Raw genomic sequence first — 22587 nt, 5'->3', positions numbered from 1 at the left:
CATTACCTGACATGTTCAGTAACCCTGAGTGATCAAACCTTATTGTTTTATGACATTACCTGACAAGTTCAGTTAGGATAGGTGTCAAACTGATTGTTTTGTGACATAATCAAACATATTTAAGTTCACTTATTATGTATTTCCTAAACTGATTGTTGTATGACATAACCTCACATGTTCAGTAACCCTGAGTGATCAAATCGTATTGATTTATGACATTACCTGACCAATTTACTCATGATAGGTATCCTTAACTGATTGTTTTATGACATAACCTCACATGTTCTGTAACCCAGAGTGATCAAACCTTGTTTTATGACATTACCTGACAAGTTCACGTATGATGTGTCCTAAATTGTTTGTTTTATAATACAAGCATTCAGTAACCCTGAGTGATAAAATCTTATTGTTTTATGACATCACCTGACAAGTTCACTAAGTAATCAAACCTTATTGTTTTATGACATTACTTGACAAGTTCCCTTAGGATAGGTGTTAGAAACTGATTGTTTTATGACATAACCTCACATGTACAATAACCCTGAGTGATCAAACCTTATTATTTTATGACATCACCTGACAAGTTTACTTATGATTGGTGTCCTAAACTGTTTGTTTTATGATATAACCTCACATGTCCAATAAGCCGGAATGATCAAAATTTGTTTTATCACATTACTTGACAAGTACCCTTATGATAGTTGTCCTAAACTGATTCTTTTATGATATTTCTTGACATGTTCAGTAACTCTGAGTGATCAAACCTTAATATTTTATGGCATTACCTGGCAAGTTCACTTATGATAGGTGTCCTACATGGACTGCTTTATGACATAAGTGTCATGTTCAGTAACCATGAGTGATCAAACCTTATTGTTTTAAGACATTACCTGAAAAGTCCATTTATGACAAGTGCCCTAACATTACCTGATATATTCAGCAAACCTGAGTGAACAAACCTTAAGGTTTTATGACATTACCTGACAAGTGCACTTATGATCGATGTCCTAAACTGATTCTTTTATGACATAACCTAAAATGTTCAGTAATCCTGAATGATTAAACCTTAATGTTTTATGCAATTACCTAACAAGTTTACTTATGATAGGTGTCCTAAACTGACTGTTTTTTGACATAACCTCACATGTCCAGTAAGCCGGTGTGATCAGACCTTATTGTTTTATAACATTACCTGACAAGTTCACTTATGATAGGTGTCCTAAACTGATTGTTTTATGACATTGCCTGACAAGTTCACTTATAATGTGTGTCATTCCCTGATTGTTTTATTTTAAAACTTTACATGTTCTGTAACCCTGAGTGATCAAACCTTATTGCTTTATTACATCACCTGACAAGTTCAGTTATAATGAGTGCCCTAAACTTATTCTTTTATGAAATAACCTCACATGTTCAGTGATCCTGAGAGCAATTCTTATTTTTTATGACATTACCTGACAAGTTCATATATGATAGGTTTCCTGAACTGATTGTTATATGACATAACCTGACATGTTCAATAACCATGAGTGATCATACCTTACTGTTTTATGACATTACCTGACAGGTTCACTTAGGATAGATTGCCAGAAATTATTATTTTTTTAAATAACCTCACATATTCTGTTACCCTGTTTAATCAAACCTTATTGTTTTATGACATTATCTGACAAGGTCACTTATGATAGGGGTCCTAACCTGATTGTTGTATGACATAACCTCATATGTCCAGTAACCCTGAGTGATCAAACCTTATTCTTTTATAACATTATCTGACAAGATCACTTATGATGACAGTCCTAAACTTATTGTTTTATGAATAAACTCTCATGTTCAGTAACCCTGAGTGATCAAACCTTATTGTTTTATGACATTACCTGATAAGTTCACTTATGATAGTCATCCTAAACAGATTGTTTAATGACAAAACCTGACATATTCAGTAACCCTGAATGGTCAAACCTTATTGTTTTATGACATTAACTGACTAGGTCACTTTATAGGTTTCCTAAACTGATTGTTTTATGATATAACCTCGCATGTTCAATAACCCTGATTGATCAAACCTTATTGTTTTATGAAATTACCTCACAATTTCCCTTATGAAAGGTGGCCTAAACTGATTGTTTTATGATATAACCTCACATGTTTAGTAGCCCTGAGTGATCAAACCTTATTTTTTATGACATTACCTGACAAGATCCCTTATGATAGGCATCCTAAACTGATTCTTTTATGATATTACTTGACATGTTCAGTAACCCTGAGTGATCAAACCTTAATGTTTTATAGGTTCATAGGTTCATAGGTTTATACTAGGCTATCTGCCCTAAGGCATTTATAAGCCTAGCCCAAAGTTTTGTGGCTTACGCCACCCCTTATAGGTTCATAGGTTCATACTAGGCTATCTGCCCAAGGGCATTTACAAGCCTAGCCCATAGTTTTGTGGCTTACGCCACCCCTTTGTTATGGGGAACTATACCCATTATTTTGCTGTGCCTCTGTCGAGCAGTGACACTGAGGTAATTCCTGGGGTATATCTGCGATCTCCCATCCATTGGTCAAAATTTCTCTTGAACAAGGCCAGCGAGGTGCTCTGCCTCACATATACCGGGATTTTGTTCCACAGCATAGGGAGTCTTTGGGTGATGAATCTATCCCTCCAGCACGTCCTATTAATAGCCGTGTCGAGGTTTAAGTCTCCCGCCCTTGTGGCTCTGACGGATCTAGATTTTTTGAGGTGAAGCATATTCATCAAATCTGGGTTTGACATGGCCTTGTATGTTAGGCAAAGGTCACCTCTGAGCAAGCGTTAAGCGACTGAATAGAGCTGGAGTTCTTTCAGTCGGGCAGCATAGGACAGATGTTTGAGACCCTTTATCCTTTTGGTGAGGAACTTTTGTGGCCTCTCCAGCTGCTGCAAGTGTCAGGTCAGATACATTCCGAATGGGGCATTGTACTCAATCATTGGTCTGATGAGTGATGAGTATAGGGAGACTATGACCTCCCTTGATCTAGATGAGAATCCCTTCATGATAAGGTGGGCAATGTAGAAGGTCTTCCTAACTACTTTAGCTACATGGGTGTCGAATGACAGACTACTATCAACCTGGGTCCCCAGGTCCCTGATAACTTCTTCTGTGCTCAGTGGATTGCCACCTATTTGGTAGCTAGGTAACCTTGTTTTTCCCAAGGGTATGACTATGCATTTTTGGCATTTAACTTTAGGCCATGGCTCTGGCACCAGTTATCCGCTTCTGTGAGACCCTTCTGAAGGATATCTGTATCAGATGTGTTTTCTACTATGGCCCAGTTTGCAGTCATCTGCAAACTTTGTCAGCCATAACCCTCCTGTGTTTGCTTGTACTTCGGAAAAGTAGATGCCAAACAAGAGTGGGCCCAGGACTGAGTCCTGTGGTACACCACTTGTGACAGGCTTTGAGTCTGACATGGCGCCAGCAACTCTGACCCTGTGGGTTCTGTCACTCAGCCAGTTTGCAACCCATCTTGTGATGCATGGGTTAACATTTAAGCTGATGAGTTTTTCAATGATACCCGAGTGGGGTATTGTATCGAAGGCCTTCGCCAGATCAAGGTAGGCTGTATGGACTGCCTTTCCTCATCAATGGCTTTGGTGACTGTTTCAAAAAGTCAACCAAGTTTAGAAGGCATGATCTGCCTTTGACAAAGCCAAACTGGGATGGATCCAAAGTCTGCAAATTCCCTATGTCTTTATTTATGAGGTCCACTATGATCCTCTCCATGGCTTTGCAGATAAGGCTTGTCAAGCTAATGGGCCGGTAATTTCCAGGGTTGGTGGAGGCACCGCCTTTGTGAAGTGGGACCACAGTTGCAGTGCGCCACCCCAGGTAATGCATCCAGAGGTAAGACTATGATTAAACAGCTGTCCTAGCTGTGGGTTTAATTCCTCGTTGAGTTCGTGGAGCACACAGCCGGGGACACCATCAGGTCCCATGGATGCTGTGTTTTTGCTTGGAGAGAGCAGTTCTCACTTGGGCTTGGAGATGTTTGGGGGCTGCAATCGCTTGGTATAGATATCTCTCCTTTGGGGAGGGGGGTTTGCACTGAACCTGTCAGCCAGTATGTTGGCAATGTCTGTAGGATCAGTAATCTTCACATCATTTTGAACTAGTTCTGAGCATATCTGGGAGTTTCCTCCCAGGTTTCTAACATAACTAAAGAAGGCCTTATGATTGTCTTTTGAGTCTTTAGCTATTTTTCTCTCAAAATTTGCTTTGGATGATTTTATGAGAGCTCTTAGTTTTTTACTTATAGTGATCAAGGGTGTCTTACCTTTTAAGGATTTTGCTCTACCATGTAGTAGCTTCCTCCTTTTGTTGTAGAGTTTGTTTATGGCTGGGGTCCACCAGACTGGACGCTTGCCTTTGGTACAAAGAGTCTTTGTTTTGTTTGGGATTGCCTTATCCATGCAGTCCTGCAGGTGCTGGTAGAAGGCATTTGTAAGTGATTCAGCGGCTTGAGTACTGTTTTCCACTGCTCGGGGCCTTAAAGGAGACCACACTACTCTTTAGAAGTGTGAAGTCGGCTTTGAGAAGTTCTTTACTGTGGTCTTTTTATTTCAGGTGGGGTGGGATGAGGACCTCCAGCAAGATTAGTTTGTGATCTGATCTCACCAGTGAGGGGTATACTTCCGGTGTTGAACATTGTGCTCCCATGTTCGTGATGATGAGATCAAGTATGTTTTCTCCTCTTGTGGGATGGTGACTAGTTGTTCCATGGCATTTGAGTTTATGAATTCCAGGAACTTTTGGGCTAGGGTGTTTGGGCTTGAGTAGTGTTCCCAGTCTATATTAGGTAATTGAGGTCACCTAGTATGATGGTGTTTGGTGATACATTTATCCCTCTAGTGTTTTCAGGAAGGCCATGTGAGGTTCCTGAGTTTGTGAGGGTGGCCTGTAACATGCTACAATTTGCAGAGCAGTCTTGCCTATGGTTAATTGCACCTGGATGGTCTCCGATGCATCGTATGCTTCCACCAGTCTTGAGGTGTGGGTGTCCTTGATGAATATGGATACCCTCCTTTCTTGGTATTGTCCGGATTTTGGGGCCGAACGCATGATATGAGGTAAAACCTGATAGTGCTGGGGTGCTCTCAGGAGCCTTGTACCAGGTTTCTGTCACAGCACAGACATCAATGTTCTCCATACTGAGAAGGGCCTCGAAAGTGCATTTTGAGATTTAGACTTCTGGCATTGAGCAGCATTACCCTTAGTTTTTTCCTTTTTGTGTTCTAGGGTGGTAGGTTTAGAATTTGAGCCTTGCCTAAAAAGGCACTGTGGGAGTGGCAAGAGCCTTTGCCAATATCCGAATCCCAGGGTGACAGGTGCAAGCCGCCCTCAAGCAGCGTGGCTTGTCCAGCATGTCATCCCAGGCAGACAGACATTGATCCTTTGAATGACACCAGAGTTTAAGCCAATTGTTAAAGCTAATCATCTTATCTCTGTATTGTGGCATCATTCTTGGTGAAGGTAGGATACTGCTCAAGGTCAGGGTCATACCTGCCTGGGCTACATAATCAGAGAGCTCCTCAATGTCTCTTTTCATGTAGTCCAAGGAGGTACGTCTCAGGTCATTTACACCAGCATGGACAATGACTGAGTCGTATTTGTACCTGCTGTTGAGAGACCTGAGTGCTTGTGCTATGTGGTGGATTCTAGCGCCCGACAGGCAGCTTACTGTGACCTTCTCCTTACTCAGTCTGGTGAGCGGGATGTCAGTGTGTCTGACTATGGAGTTACCAATGACTAGTGTGTCTGGCATTGTGTTTGGCCTTAAGGGCTGTGACTGTTTGACACTCTGACTGTGAGGTCTATGTGTTGCAGGTGTTGTGTTCTGAGGTGGTGGTTGTTTGGGTGTCTGCTTTGGTGGCCTCTGCTGTTTTGGTAGATTTTTGATCAGAGCCTCCGAGTATGTCTTTGTGTGTTTATGTGTATGATTTGAGGTTGTGATGGTGCTATGTGAGACTGGGTCTATAGTGTGTGTGGTAACCTTCTCCTCCTGACTGGTTAAAAAATACTGTGTCCATTAGTTTGTTGTGCCTCTGTCCAGCAGTGACACAGAGATGATTCCCGGGGTAAACCTACGATCTCCCATCCACCAGTCAAGATTTCTCTTGAACAGAGCCAGCGAGGTGCTCTGCCTCACATGGACCGGGATTTTATTCCACAGCATAGGGAGTCTCTGGGTGACAAATCTATCCCTCCAGCATGTCCTATTTATATCCGTGCTAAGGTTTAAGTCGCTTGCTCTAATGGATCTGGTAGATTTGGATTTTTTGAGGTGGAGCATGTCCATTAATTCCGGGTTGGACATGGCCTTGTATGTCAGGCACAGGTCACCTCTGAGCAGGCGGTATGCAACTGAATAGAGCTGGGGTTTCTTCAGACTGGCAGCATATGACAGATTTTGGAGTCCCTTTATCCTTTTGGTGAGGAACTTTTGGGGTCTCTCCAATTGCTGCAGGTGTCGGGTGAGATACATCCCGAATGGGGCATTGTACTCGATCATTGGTCTGACAAGTGAAGAGTACAGGGGACCAATGACCTCACTTGATCTGGATGTGAATCCCTTCATGATCAGGTGGGCAATGTAGAAGGTCTTTCTAACCACTTTAGCAATGTGAGTGTCAAAAGAAAGGCCACTGTCAACCTGGGTCCCCAGGTCCCTGATAACCTCTTCTGTGCTTAATGGATTGCCACCTATATGGTAGCTTGGGGTTACCTTGTTTTTCCCGAAGGGTATGACTATACATTTTTTGGCATTTAACTTCAGGCCATGGCTCTGGCACCAGTTATCAGTTTCCGTGAGACCCCTCTGTAGGATATCTGTGTCCAATGTACTTTCCACTATGGCGCCCAGTTTGCAGTCATCTGCAAACTTTGTCAGCCATAGTCCTCCTATGTTTGCCTGTACTTCTGAGAAGTAGATGCTGAACAACAGGGGGCCAAGGACTGAGCCCTGTGGGACACCACTTGTGACTGGCTTGGAATCTGACATGGCGCCAGCAACTCTAACCCTGTGGGTTCTGTCCTTTAGCCAGTTTGCAACCCATCTTGTGACATTTGGGTTTACATTTAAGCTGGTAAGTTTCTCTATAATACCCGAGTGGGGTATTGTGTCGAAAGCTTTTGCAAGGTCAAGGTAGGCTGTATGGACTGCCTTTCCCCTCATCAATGGCCTTGGTGACTGTTTCGAAGAAGTCGACCAAGTTCAAAAGGCATGATCTGCCCTTGACAAAGCCAAACTGGGTCGGGTCCAATGTCTGCAAGTCCCCTATGCCTTTGTTTATGAGTTCCATTATGATCCTCTCCATAGCTTTGCAGACCAGGCTTGTTAAGCTTATGGGGCGGTAATTACCAGGGTCCATAGAGGTACCGCCTTTGTGGAGTGGGACCGCAGTTGCCGTACGCCACTCCTTGGGCACGTATCCTGTGGTAAGGCTAAGATTAAACAGCTACCTTATATGCGGGTTTAGTTCCTCGTTGAGTTCATGTAGCACACAGCCAGGGACACCATCCGGTCCCATTGATGCTGTGTTTTTAGCTTTAGAGAGAGCAGCTTTCACCTGCGCATTTGAGATGTCTGGGAGGCTACACTCCGCTGGGATAGTTATCTCCTTTGGGGAGAGGGGTGAAGTTTGCACTGAACCTGTCTGCCAGTATGTTGGCAATGTCTGTGGGTTCAGTGATTTTTGTATCATTTTGGACTAATTCTGAGCATATCTGGGAGTTTCCACCCAGGTTTCTAACATAGCTGAAGAAGGCCTTATGATTGTCTTTTAAATCTATTGCAATTTTTCTCTCAAAGTTGGCCTTGGATGATTTTATGAGTGCTCATATTTTTTTACTAATAATGATCAAGGGTGCCTTCTCTTTTATGGATTTTGCTCTATCATGTAACAGCTTTCTCCTCTTACTGTAAAGTTTGTTTATGGCTGGGGTTCACCAGACTGGATGTTTGCCCTTGGTGGAAAGAGTCTTGGTTTTATTAGGGATTGCCTGATCCATGCAGTCCTGGAGGTGTTCGTAGAAGGCATTTGTAAGGGCTTCCGAGCTTGGGTTGTGGTTTCCACTGGCTCGGGGCCTTGAAGGATACCACACCAGTCTTGAGTAGTGTGAAGTTTGCTTTAGAGAAGTTCTTCACTGTGGTCTTTTTTGTTTGGAGTGGGGGCGGGATGTGGATTTCCAGTGAGATAAGTTTGTGATCTGATCTCACCAATGAGGGATATACTTCCGGTGTGGAGCATTTTGTCCCCATGTTTGTGAAGATGAGATCTAGTATATTTTCTCCTCTTGTGGGAACGGTGACTAATTGTTCCATGGCATTTGAATTTATGAACTCCAGGAACCTTTGGGCTAGAAAGTTGGGGCTTGAGTAATGTTCCCAGTCTATATTCAGGTAGTTGAAGTCACCCAATATAATGGTGTTTGGAGATACATTTATACCCTCCAGTGTCTTCAGGAAGGCTGTGTGGGGTTCCTGAGTTTGAGAGGGTGGCATGTAGCATGCTACAAATTGTAGAGCAGTTTTGCCTATGGTTAATTGCACCTGGATGGTTTCCGATGCTTTGTGCGTTGCCACCAACCTGGAGGTGTGGGTATCCTTGATGAATATGGATATACCCCCTCCTTTTGTGGAGTGGTCCGGGTTTTGGGGCCAGAACGCATGATATGAGGTAAAACCTGATAGTGCCGGGGTGCTCTCAGGAGTCTTGAACCAGGTTTCAGTCACAGCACAGACATCGATGTTCTCCATACTGAGAAGGGCCTCGAGTGCGTGCATTTTGAAATTTAGACTTCTGGCATTGAGCAGCATTACCCATAGTTTCTTCCCATTTTTGTTTTCTAGGGTGGTAGGTTTAGAATTTGAGCCTTGCCTAAAAAAGGCACTATGGGGGTGGCAAGAGCCTTAGCCAATATCCGGAATCCCAGGGGTGGCAGGTGCAAGCTGTCCCTCATGGCAGCGTGGCTTGTCAAGCATGTCATCCCAGGCAGACAGACACTGGATCCCCTTTGAATTACACCAGAAATTAAGCCAATTGTTAAAGCTGATCATCCTGTCTCTATGTTGTGGCATCATTCTTGGTGAAGGAAGGATACTGCTCAGGGTCAGGGTCATACCTGCCTGGGCTACATAATCAGAGAGCTCCTCTATGTCTCTTTTCATGCAGTCCAGGGAGGTACATCTCAGGTCGTTCACACCAGCATGGACAATGACTGTGTCATATTTGTACTTGCTGTGGAGTGACCCGAGTGCTTGTGTTATGTGGTGGATTCTAGCGCCCGATAGGCAGCTTACTGTGACCCTCTCCTTGTTCAGCCTGGTGAGTGGGACGTCAGTGTGTCTGACTATGGAGTCACCTATGACAAGTATGTTTGGTGTTGTATTTGGCCTTAAGGGCTGTGACTGCTTTGCACACTGATTTTGTGGTTTATGTGTTGCCTGTGGTGTGTCATGAGGTGGCAGTTGCTTGGATGTCTGCTTTGGAGGCCTCTGCTCTTTAGGTAAATTTTTGCTCAGAGCCTCCAAGTATGACTTTGTGTGTTTATGTGTTTGATTCATTGTTGTGATAGCTTTATGTGAGACTGGTTTTGTGGTGTGTGTAGTTGCCTTCTCCTCCTGTCTGGTCTTGCCAGTCCTGAGTTGAGAGAGCTCAGCCTCCAGTTTGGCTAAATAGCTGCATCTCTCGCAAGTATTTGTGTTATGTGGGAGGAGGAGAGGGTTGTCAGTGTACATGAGGCAATTGTAACATTGCCTCAAAATTCCCAAATTCACCAACTGGACAGGAGAGGATGCCAGCATCTGGCCCTTCGACATGCTAGAGAAATTTAGAAGTTAGGTGTAACTGAATAAGAGAGGACTTAGTAAGGAAGTGGGTACTCCTGGGGGGGGGTTTGCTAGTGAGGGACTTTGTATAATACAGAAGTGCTAAACCTGAAAAGAAGATGCTTTTAAGACAAGTAAAAGCTTTTAGGAACAAGTGCTGTGCTTTTTAGTTAAGGGATATACTGTTTAGATTACTAGTAGAGCAGTTCCAAGGGAAAAAATGAAGAACAGACTTTATAGAGCCAGAAAAAGTTTAACCTTGTTAAACCAGCGCTGCCCGATGCTGCTCTAGTGGCAACTCCACGCTAAATCTCGCTAAAGCAGTCTAGAGCGTGCTTGATAGCAGGGGCTGGAAAGAGCCAGTAATTGACTCAAAATGGCCAATAAAACTACAGTTTCAAGTCAGTAACCACTCCCACGGGGGCAGGGAAGCAGCTCAATGTTTTTCACTGCCACTGATCAACAGAGAGACTTTCCTCTAGCCCAAGCAAAAATGACCTCACAAAAACTTACAAAATAGTTCAAGAACAGCAAGCCTGTAACTTGAACTTTTTTAAATCTCAGAAAAGTGGGAAAAAAGCAAGATTTTTTGTTTTTGTTTTTTCAGAGATAGCAGAGGTTCACAAGTAATGTCAAGTTATAACAGTGCAGTAAATGACCCCACACAAGAGTGCTAGGTCAAAGACAGAAAATATGCAAGTTTTGAAACGATTTTAAAATTAAGTGCAAACAGGAAATTCAGTAAACAGCTTTTGGTTGTGCTCTAAATACAGCTACTAATGCAGAAATCAAGTTTAACAAGCCAGAAAATGCTCAAACTAGGCAGCTATGCAGAAAAACTTATCAAATAAACAGAGGAAAAATACTTAAAATCTCAAAGTGGCTCCTTTCTTCTCTCAGCATTTTCTCCTCTTGGTGGGTGCTTCACCAACAGCCAACAAGCCTGAAAAGATGCCAAAACCACGAGGCAACTAGGTTTTAAGAGAGGAAGATGAAGGAGTTTTGAAAGTGACCCCTTTGGCCAATAAAACTACAGTTTCAAGTCAGTAACCACTCCCACGGGGGGCAGGGAAGCAGCTCAATGTTTTTCACTGCCACTGATCAACAGAGAGACTTTCCTCTAGCCCAAGCAAAAATGCCCTCACAAACTTACAAAACAGTTAAAGAACAGCAAGCCTGTAACTTGAACATTTTTAAATCTCAGAAAAGTGGGAAAAAGGCAAGATTTTTTTTGTTTTTGTTTTTTCAGAGATAGCAGAGGTTCACAAGTAATATCAAGTTATAACAGTGCAGTAAATGACCCCACACAAGAGTGCTAGGTCAAAGACAGAAAATATGCAAGTTTTGAGAAAAACGATTTTAAAATTAAGTGCAAACAGGAAATTCAGTAAAAAGCTTTTGGTTGTGCTCTAAATACAGCTACTAATGCAGAAATCAAGGTTAACAAGCCAGAAAATGCTCAAACTAGGCAGCTATGCAGAAAAACTTATCAAATAAACAGAGGAAAAATACTTAAAATCTCAAAAGTGGCTCCTTTCTTCTCTCAGCATTTTCTCCTCTTGGTGGGTGCTTCACCAACAGCCAACAAGCCTGAAAAGACCCCAAAACCATGAGGCAACTAGGTCTTAAGAGAGGAAGATGAAGGAGTTTTGGAAATGACCCCTTTTGGCCAATAAAACTACAGTTTCAAGTCAGTAACCACTCCCACGGGGGGGCAGGGAAGCAGCTCAATGTTTTTCACTGCCACTGATCAACAGAGAGACTTTCCTCTAGCCCAAGCAAAAATGGCCTCACAGAAACTTACAAAACAGTTCAAGAACAGCAAGCCTGTAACTTGAACTTTTTTAAATCTCAGAAAAGTGGGAAAAAAGCAAGATTTTTTTTTGTTTTTTCAGAGATAGCAGAGGTTCACAAGTAATATCAAGTTATAACAGTGCAGTAAATGACCCCACACAACAGTGATAGGTCAAAGACAGAAAATATGCAAGTTTTGAGAAAAAAATGATTTTAAAATTAAGTGCAAACATGAAATTCAGTAAGCAGCTTTTGGTTGTGCTCTAAATACAGCTACTAATGCAGAAATCAAGTTTAACAAGCCAGAAATTGCTCAAACTAGGCAGCTATGCAGAAAAACTTGGCTCCTTTCTTCTCTCAGCATTTTCTCCTCTTGGTGGGTACTTCACCAACAGCCAATAAGCCTGAAAAGATGCCAAAACCACGAGGCAACTAGGTTTTAAGAAAGGAAGATGAAGGAGTTTTGGAAATGACCCCTTTTGGCCAATAAAACTACAGTTTCAAGTCAGTGACCACTCCCACGGGGGGCAGGGAAGCAGCTCAATGTTTTTCACTGCCACTGATCAACAGAGAGACTTTCCTCTAGCCCAAGCAAAAATGGCCTCACAGAAACTTACAAAACAGTTCAAGAACAGCAAGCCTGTAACTTGAACTTTTTTAAATCTCAGAAAAGTGGGAAAAAAGCAAGATTTTTGACATTACCTGACAAGTTTACTTATGATAGGTGTCCTAAACCGATTGTTTTATGACATACGTGTCATGTTCAGTAACCATGAGTGATCAAACCTTATTGTTTTAAGTCATTACCTGACAAGTTTACTTATGATAGGTGTCCTAAACTGATTGTTTTTTGATATAACCTGGCATGTTCAGTAACCCTGAGTGATCAAACGTTATTGTTTTATATCATCACCTGAAAAGTTCACTGAGTAATCAAACCTTATTGTTTTATAAAATTACCTCACAATTTCCCTTATGAAAGGTGGCCTAAACTGATTGTTTTATGATATAACCTCATATGTTCAGTAACCCTGAGTGATCAAACCTTATTGTTTTATGAAATTACCTGACAAGTTCACTTATGATACGTATCCTAAACTGATTGTTTTATGACATAACCTCACATGTCCAGTAAGCCGGTGTGATCAAACCTTATTGTTTTATATCATTAAATGACAAGTTCACTTAAGATAGGTGCCTTAAGTGATTGTTTTATGAAATAACCTCTCATGTTCGGTAACCCTGAGTGATCAAATCTTATTGTTTCATGACATTACTTGACAAGTTCATTTAGTATAGCTGTCCTAAACTCATTCTTTTATGACATAACATCACATGTTCAGTAACACTGAGTAAACAAGCCTTGTTTTATTACATCACCTGACAATCTCAGTTATGATGTGTGTCCTAAACTGATTTTTTTATGACATAATTTCACGTTCAGTAATCCAGAGTGATCAAACCTTATTTTTTCATGACATTACCTGACAGCATCACTTATAATTAGTGTTCTAAACTTATTCTTATATGACATAACCTCACATGTTCATTTATCCTGAGAGATCAATCCTTATTTTTTTATGGCATTACCTGACATGTTCAGTAACCCTGAATGATCAAACCTTAAAGTTTTAGGACATTACCTGACAAATTCACTTACGATAGGTCTCCTAAACTGATTGTTTTATGACATACATGTCATGTTCAGTAACCATGAGTGATCAAACCTTATTGTTTTAAGTCATTACCTGACAAGTTCACTTATGATAGGTGTCCTAAACTGATTGTTTTTGACATAACCTGGCATGTTCAGTAACCCTGAGTGTTCAAACGTTATTGTTTTATGTCATCACCTGAAAAGTTCACTAAGTAATCAAACCTTATTGTTTTATGACATTGCCCGACAAGTTCCCTTATGATAGGTTTCAAAAACTGATTCTTTTATGATATTACTTAACATGTTCAGTAACCCTGAGTGATCAAACCTTAATGTTTTATGACATTACCTGACAAGTTCACTTATGATAGGTGTCCTAAACTGATTGTTTTATGATATATTCTGACATGTTGAGTAACCCTGAGTGATCAAACTTTGTTTTCTGACCTTATCTGACAGGTTGACTTATGATAGGAGTCCTGAACTGATTGTTTTATAACATATGTGTCATGTTCATTAACCCTGAGTGATCAAACCTTATTGTTTTAAGGGGTCTATATTGAAACATTGAGTGCTTAAAACAGCAAACGATGTTCCATCGACCTTTTTTTCAGCAAAAGCTGATAATGTCGACACCACAGAACAGTGATTTCTTTCCTAGGGAAAGAAATCGCTGTTCCAACCAAAAAAAAAAAAAAAAAAAAAAAAAAAACAGTAAACACTTCCAAAAACATACACACCTACCGTAACCCCCCCAAAAAACAGTAAACAACTGAATATATATGTGCATGTACCCCAACCATACATCTAACAGAAATAAAAAAAAAGTAAACATTTTAAAACATATGCACTTACCTTAACCCGCACCCTAACCCTAAAGTCAGTAACTCTTACACATTTACGTAAACAGTTCTAAACACATACACACTTAACCCTAATTCTACCCCCCCAAAAAAGTAAACAGCTTAAAACACATACACGCGTAACTCAACCATACATCTAATGAAAAAAAAAAAACAGTAAACACTTTCATACATATGCACTTACCTTAACTCGCACCCTAACCCTAAGGTCACTAAATGTTGCACATTCACACTTGAGAGCTATACCAGACAAAGAACCACACTACAGTACTGAACACATCAAAGCAATGAAGCAGTCAAATGACTTTTTTCCCAGGGAAAGAATTTGCTGAAAAGCTGCTTCGCTGTTTTGCCTGTTTTCTCTTTATGTGTTGACAAAAACGCATTTGACAAAATGCGTTTTCGTTGTTCTAATAGGAACCCATTTTATGATATCACCCGACATCTTCACTTATGATAGGTGTCATAAACTGATTTTTTTATGGCATTACCTGACATGTTCAGTAACCCTGAGTGAACAAACCTTATTGTTTTATGACATTACCTGACAAGTTCACTTAGGATAGGTGTCATAAACTGATTCTTTTGTGACATAATCAAAATTATTTAGTAACCCTGAATAATCAAACCTTATTGTTTTATGACATCACCTGACAGGTTCACTTATTATGTATTTCCTAAACTGATTGTTGTATGACATAACCTCATATGTTCAGTAACCCTGAGTGATCAAATCTTATTGATTTTTACCCAAAATGTATTTGATTTTCCAATAACAATTTAGAAAACAGAATAATTTACAATTCAAATGACAAATAATCATAAACTATGTACAAAATTTACAGAGGCCTCAGTCAAGAAAAGATGGGAATAGCAAAAATATAAACAAAAAATGGGTTATACAATATTCTATAGTTCTTGCTTCTAGATTGATTAGTTAGATGGAGTCGTATCTGGATTCATTGTCTTAATAAGGGAGAAAACCTTCTTCCAAGGATTATTAGTCCATTTTCTGGGAGAAATTCTTAGTTATTTTACTTTAATTTCCGTTGATGCTACTTTGTCCAGTAGAGTCATGAAGTCTTCAACAGTTGGAATGAAGGGTGACATCCATCTTCTTGTGATGCACTTTCTGGCTACTGCCAAAATTGTCCAAAGAAGATATTTATTTTTAACCACCAAACCACACTGTGAGAGGAAAACTGAAGCACTGGTCAGCCAACAAAATAAAATCAACTATTTATTGTAACAAATAATCCAAATGTTAAACGCTTAATGAATCACCTTGTTTTTCGTCTTCTAAACAAACAGACTTCATCAGACAAACACATAAAATTAATTCAACATTTATATATGCTGACAGAATATATAATATAAATATAAAATACTTCCAAGTTTCATATTTTAGAAAGTATTTTAAATATTTTAAATATTTACATTGTTTCATACAGTTGGGTTAATATTTATTCATCTAGTGATATTTATACATTTATATGATGTATTTATTCGTCATCATTTTTTTATACTATTGGCAGAAAATACACATTTGTTTATATCCAGTATTTTATATTCAAATATATATTAACAATATGTATATTTATTTATATTTAATATATCAATAACCTATATATTATATCATTTACATTTAGGTTTTTGAAAATAGAGTTCACATACATTTTATATTATTCTTTATAATTTCTATTTTGACCACTGGGTGGGAGTATTTGCTATGAAAATCATTGCTTTGTCAGGTTTTGATGAAACAATGTTTATATGTTCACATATGTTCACATGGAATCATTGTTTTATAATATTTTGTTTGAACTCCAAAAATTTATTTAACAGGTTTATGATTTTATTCAATGAAAGAGATTCTTAAAGTTTTTAAAGTCAAACTCTTTGGGTGAGAGAAAAGGAAAAAAGTTCTGTCAAAGGGTTTAAATTAAATGGATTTATGTATACATATTCATGAGGCCACAGTCTCATTACTATTGGATAATTCAAATGCTTGTCAGCATATATAAATGTTGAATTAATTTTATGTATTTGTCTGATGAAGTCTGTTTGTTTAGAAGACGAAAAACATGGTGATTCGTTAAGCATTTAACGTTTGGATTATTTGTTACAATAAATAGTTGATTTTATTTTGTTGGCTGCCCGGTGCTTCAGTTTTCCTCTCACAGTGTGGTTTGGTGGTTATCAGTTTGTTTTCACACTGTTCCTCATGTTTTGAGATATTTATTTTTGTTATTCATTGTAATAGAATCATTTATATTCAAAAAAATGAAAATGTATGATAATATAAGGGAATCATTAGATAGCTTGAAGGACATTTCCAATGTCTTCCCAAAATTTTTTGATGAGAGAACATTTATAAAAGATATGAGACCAATCTGCCTTACATTTCAGAGACCATCTCCAACACGTTACCTCCTTAGAAAGATTAAATTTAGCAATTCTATTAGGAGTGTAGAATGGTCTATGCAAAAATTTCCAAGAAAAATTTCTCCATACTTGTAAATTAGAAATTAATTTAATGGAGTGTAGGAGATTAGTTTTATTTTCAGAGGTTAAAGATAATGTATAATCCCTGTTAATAAAGTCCCAAAATTTCTGATTAGGAATAGTTTTGTAGTTAATTATGACTTTATAGAGTTTTGAGATGAAACTTTTCCACCTAAGTTCTCCATGTAGCATTTCATGCATAAGAATTATAAATTTAAGTACAGATGTAAAGGGGGAGTTCTTTATTGTTCTGCATAGACCTTGAGTAAATGGAAGTATACTGTTAAGAGCTAACCAATCTGACTCTGATAAATTAAAAGTTTCAATTAAAATTTTTGCATCAAGAGTAACTAAGTTCATTATACAATGATAACAGCATGTAATTTTTTTCACTTCCCAGTTACTAAGAATATCTGCATTTATATTATTGAAAACATTTTTTTGTAATTTTAAAAGGGTATAGTAGTTGTATCCATAGTTTAATATCAATATCATTGTTAACAAAACATCTAAAAGTATTGTAAGTATAATTTATATAATTTAGATTTGTGGGTTTAATAACATTATATTGTAGATTGACACAAAGTGCATACCAAAATTTATTGCTCAGATCATTTACTTGTAAATTTTTTTTATTAATTTATTTTCATTTAGGATAATGGTTGCATGTATGGATTTCCATGCTGAAGAACATTTTGGATCAATCAAATTTAATATTTTTAATATTATTCTGAGATTAGAAACTTTAATGTAGGATTCTAAGTCAGGAAAATTTATTCCTGCCAGTTTCCATGGTCTAATATGGTTTGATAAAGCTATTCTATTTTTCTTTGGGTACCATAAGAATTTTAAAAGAATTCTATTTATTTCTCTTAAAATATTCTTACTTGGTAATATAGGGATAGATAAAGCAACATAGTTTATTTTTGGTAACAAAATCATTTTAATTAACTGAAACCTATCTTCAAAATTTAAATGTAATTTGTTTGTTCCATTTCTCTGTAACAGTTTTTACTATGTTCACTATGTTGTTATAATTAGTATTTAAAGTTAATTCCATATTATCACACAGTACAATACCTAGATATTTTAAAGAAGATACCTGTTTCCCAGCTATTCCACTCTTAGTAGATTTAGCATTATCATTACTTTTTTAGTTAACAATATGTGATTGGACTTAGAACTACAGATTTTAAGCCCTGAGATATTATAGATGTTTTTAACTAGTAATTCTAATTTTTGTAAAGATTCTTCTGAGTTCATTAAAGTAAGGAAGATATCCTCTGCAAATAGAATTATTTTAGATTCAAATTGATTATATATATTAAAGCCTTTAATTCTGGGGTTAGAATGAATTTCCAAGGAAAAAGCTTCTATTGCTAATGCAAATAAGACTGGAGACATTGGGCAACTTTGTTTGGTACCCCTAGTAATTTTAATGGCTTCAGGTGTAAATGGTCCTAATTTAACATAAGCTAAAGTATTGTTATACATATTTCTTATAAAATTAATAAATTGGGTAGGGAATTTATATGATTCAAGAATTTTAAAAAGAAAATTCCAATTCAGGGAGTCAAATGCCTTCTCAAAGTACAAGGTGATTATAAGAGCTTCTTGATTATCCCTATTTAATATGTCCATGATGGTCAGAATTCTTTGGATGTTATCTTGAGTATGCCTATTATGAATAAATCCTGTTTGATCTTCTGTGATGAAGTGTGTTAGTGATTTCTTGAATCTATTAACTAAAATGGACATTAAAAACTTATAATCATTATTGATCAAAGAGATTGGTCTATATGAACTACATAAGTGAGAATCTTTCATTTCCTTTAGAATAGGAGTAATTAATGAATATCTCCATGAAGGTGGAATTGTGCCTTGTAAGTACGATTCATTTAAAGCCTTATGTAAAACTGATATAGCTGGGGAGGGTAAAAGCTTATATATTTCATTAGTAATACCGTCAATGCCTGGTGATTTATTATTTTTGTTTTCTTTAATCTTATCATTAATTTCCTTTAGGGAAATTTGTTTTTGAATTACATTAATTAAGTTCTCTGGTAGGTTTTTTTTAATTCAGAAAAGTCAAGATCATTATTTGAGATACTCTGTCGAGGATATTTGTTTTTATATTGTTCTGAGAAATGATATTTGAAGGCATCAAGAATATTGCTTATGTCAGAAACTTTTTTATTATTCCTATCTTCATGAGCTACACTTGTAATATTATGTTCAATGGAATGTCTTTTTACTCTCAATGCTAGATTGTGCATATACTTGCGCATATACTTTGGAGAAACAGAATAAGAGTTTAATTTTAAATTTTCAAGGGCTAAATTGGTTTTGTGAGTTAAAATGTCATTATATTTTTTATTTAAATATTCAATTTATTTTTTCTTATTCAATAAAACTTTTGTATTATCATTGTTTATTAGTGCAATTTGTTTTTGTATGTTAGATAGTTCAGACTCCCACTCTTTTGTTTTATTATTAAACCATGTAATAATTTTGCTGTACAGATAGGCCTTTAAGGAATCCTATAGGATTACTACATTTACCTTGGTAGTTAGATTAGTGCCTAGAAAAAAAAAATATTTCTGAGTCTAGCCAAGGTTTAAACTGCTTTAATTTAATAATATAAGCTGGAATTCTTTTAATGAAGGACAGTTTCTTAAAATCCATTTGGAGATTAAAAATAAGTGCATTGTGATCAGATATTGGACACAGGGTTATTGTAAAGTATGATATTTTTGTTTTTAGTTCTTGGGATATAAAAATGTTATCAGTTCTAGTCTGGGTCTTATGCCTAAACTCATAGTGAGAAAATTCTAGTGAATTATCATTTTTGAGATAATATAAATCATATAACTGTAAATTATCTGTCCATTTTTTAAGATATTTTCCTATAGAGGTAATATAAAAAGGTCTTTTATTAGAAGTTTCTGAGTCACTTAGTAAACAGTTAGTCTCCTCCTAGAATCAAACTACCCTTAATGTTTTTAATGATAAGTTCTAAATGCTATTTTATTGTTTTAACTCCAATTCCAGGAAACCAATAGGCGTTCACTAATATCCAAATTCTGTTACTAAATGTTATTATTATATTTGATAGAAGGCCCTTTTTATCTTCATAATTGTAAATGATTTGGAGGGAGAAAGCATTTTTTTTCCCATAAAGTTAAGACTTCTGTAGTATTTTTAGTGTATGAAGAATTTGATAATTTAAGTATTCATTTGGATTCCAAATTCCAAATAAAGCTATCATTTGCTTTAAAGTGGGTTTCTTGTAAAAATAATTACTTGAGCTTTATTTAATTTCAAGTATTTTAGTAAATTAAACCTTTTCCTTGTGTTGTTTAAACCATTAACATTCAAAGAAAGAAAGGTCAAATCCATCTTATTTACTCAAATGTTAAGAATGATAGAAGGATATAATAACATGTGTTTGTAGTATTTAAGTCTTGTAAACACTTTTTGGAGAAGTTATATTTTGTTGACAAATTCCTAATTCCCATTAAGTGATATGCTTTGAATTTAAATTGAGGCCTGTAAAAGGAAAAAGACATTTTTTAAAAAGTAGTTAAAATTTAATAAAACCTTTAACTGACATGGAATGAAATCCATTCCTAATCTGACAAAATAAGAATATCCAGTCAGATTAATCATATTTCCAAAGACTTGAACAAATTTGCCTGACTTGAGGCTCCAAAATATGTATTCTATGGAAATTCTGTAAATTATAGGTTCATAGGTAGGTACTGGGCTATCTGCCTGAAGGCATAAATTAGCCCAGCCACATTGTACAGTATTCACCACCCCTTTGGTTAGTTCCCTAGGCCCTTGATCTAGCAGCTAGTACCCTTGGTCCCTATCTAGTAGAGCTGTTGGTATGATCCCTGGTGTGAACTTTGTTACCCGTCCACTTATCAACTTTATTTGTATAAGAGAACAGCAATATATTAATGTAACAGAAGATTTGATTTTAATAAGTATATTTTAAGTTTTACTGGTAAAACATTGTTTGATTGAGAAAGAACCCATTCTTATTACCACAAGTATTCTTACCAAGTCACGAATTTTATAACTTGACCATGAATATGTATGAGAGTATTTATCAAAAAAGAAGTATTCAAACAATAACTATCTATTTAAGCATTTCTGTTTGACTTGATAGAGAAATAAACTATTTTTGCATTAGTTAGGATAATCATTACATTTAATAATTCAACATTTAAAACAGTTTATAGTAATGACAGTAAGATTAAACATGCTGATGGATTGAGAATTACTTAAATATATTTCACTCTTCACCAGACTAATATTAGTTGCATGACTTACAATGAATAGGGAAACTCTATCAAGCCTATTCCAATCTGAAAGTGTTGTAAGTCACATTATGACTACTTATATAAAACCTTGTATTTCACTTTCCTTTTCTTCCTTTCTCTTTCCCCTTTTTTTCTCTTATCTTCCCTCTCACCCCTTTATTTTTTCCCCTGTTCTCTACTCTTCCACAGATCTCTTTTAGAGATGTGGAACAACTTTAAAATTTGTCTTTAGGCAATTGTTATAACTCTTCAAAAACCTTAAGCAAAATTTTTAAACTCTTCACAGTGCAACTCAATTGTTGATTCATTATTCCACATTCATTTTTTATGAAGTAACACAGTTTTGACAGCAATTTATTAAATTTTCTAAAAATTACTATTTCATCAAGTACATCCATGGTAACAGAAATGAAGCTGCATCTTCATTACTAACCTTAGGGTCATAGTGTTAAAATTAAATATAACAAAACAATATACCTTTCTTATCATGAGGAGTAACTGCAAGGAAAGTTAAAATTCATACAATTTTCCTTCCTGTGGCTGTAGTTTAACATTTAATTGTTGTGTGATTTGCTATTATATATTTTAAGGTATGCCACAAAAAAGGTGTAATAGATTAGAGGCTTTTTAGCCATTTTGTAGACCTAAGTTGTAGCTATGTCTTAGTCTACTATGGAGGGTAATGAAGAAACATTCAGTGACAATATGGGCTTTACACAGCTGCAACCCAAATCTATTTCTCATACTATAGTAACAAGAATTTGATATGGATCATTAAAGGCATAATAATCTAATATTTAGGGCCATACCTCTAATGAAGTACTCTGACTTCACTTTCCTGACATAAAAATGGAGATACCGTATGTAGAGTGTTTGTTACTTTATGATACAAGACATATGTTTATAAAAACTCATTTCAACTTTCAGTTTGCAGTCATAACAAGTCTCACTTATTCAAATATAACCTTTCAAGTAAATAGCTACAAGTGCATATAAGTAAAATGAAAACATTTCATTTCTTCCAGAGTTTGGCGAAAGCTGTACAATCATCAGTTAAACCAAGAAATGTATACTAATTTGTAGGTCATTCGGCTTTTCAGGGGTTGCCACAGCGGAACTCTAGTCCGCTAATTATTGGCAGTAGATTTTCATGAATGCTGAGGTGCCAGCTCGACGTCCAGCCTTCAACAACAGCATGCCCATTTACACACAAACTAATTACTTAGCCAAAAAGCAATGAGGAATCATGTGTTTCAGTTAAAATACATCCACAAGTTGACAAGTTGATCTGCATCTTGACTGTGTCTTTGTCTTGTTTTTTTTTTTTCAAACATATACTTTTGTCAGTACAACTATGCTGCAAATATACTTGCAGTATTTTTATGTAAGTTTCGTGAAGTTCTCACTTATTTAAGCAGTTGTGCACATTCAGATCAGTTCCTTATGTGATGGTATATGTATGTATGATTTTTTGCTCACTTTGTCCATTCCACATCTATTGAACAAGAAAGCTTTTATTTTACTAAACAAAACGTAGTTGTCTCTGATAGAGGGACAGTGTATTGGGTGG

Source organism: Protopterus annectens, chromosome 15.part0 (genome assembly GCF_019279795.1).
Source record: "Protopterus annectens isolate FY-2018-M chromosome 15.part0, PAN1.0, whole genome shotgun sequence".
Lineage (NCBI taxonomy): Eukaryota > Metazoa > Chordata > Ceratodontiformes > Protopteridae > Protopterus > Protopterus annectens.
This window is presented reverse-complemented; position numbering follows the sequence as displayed.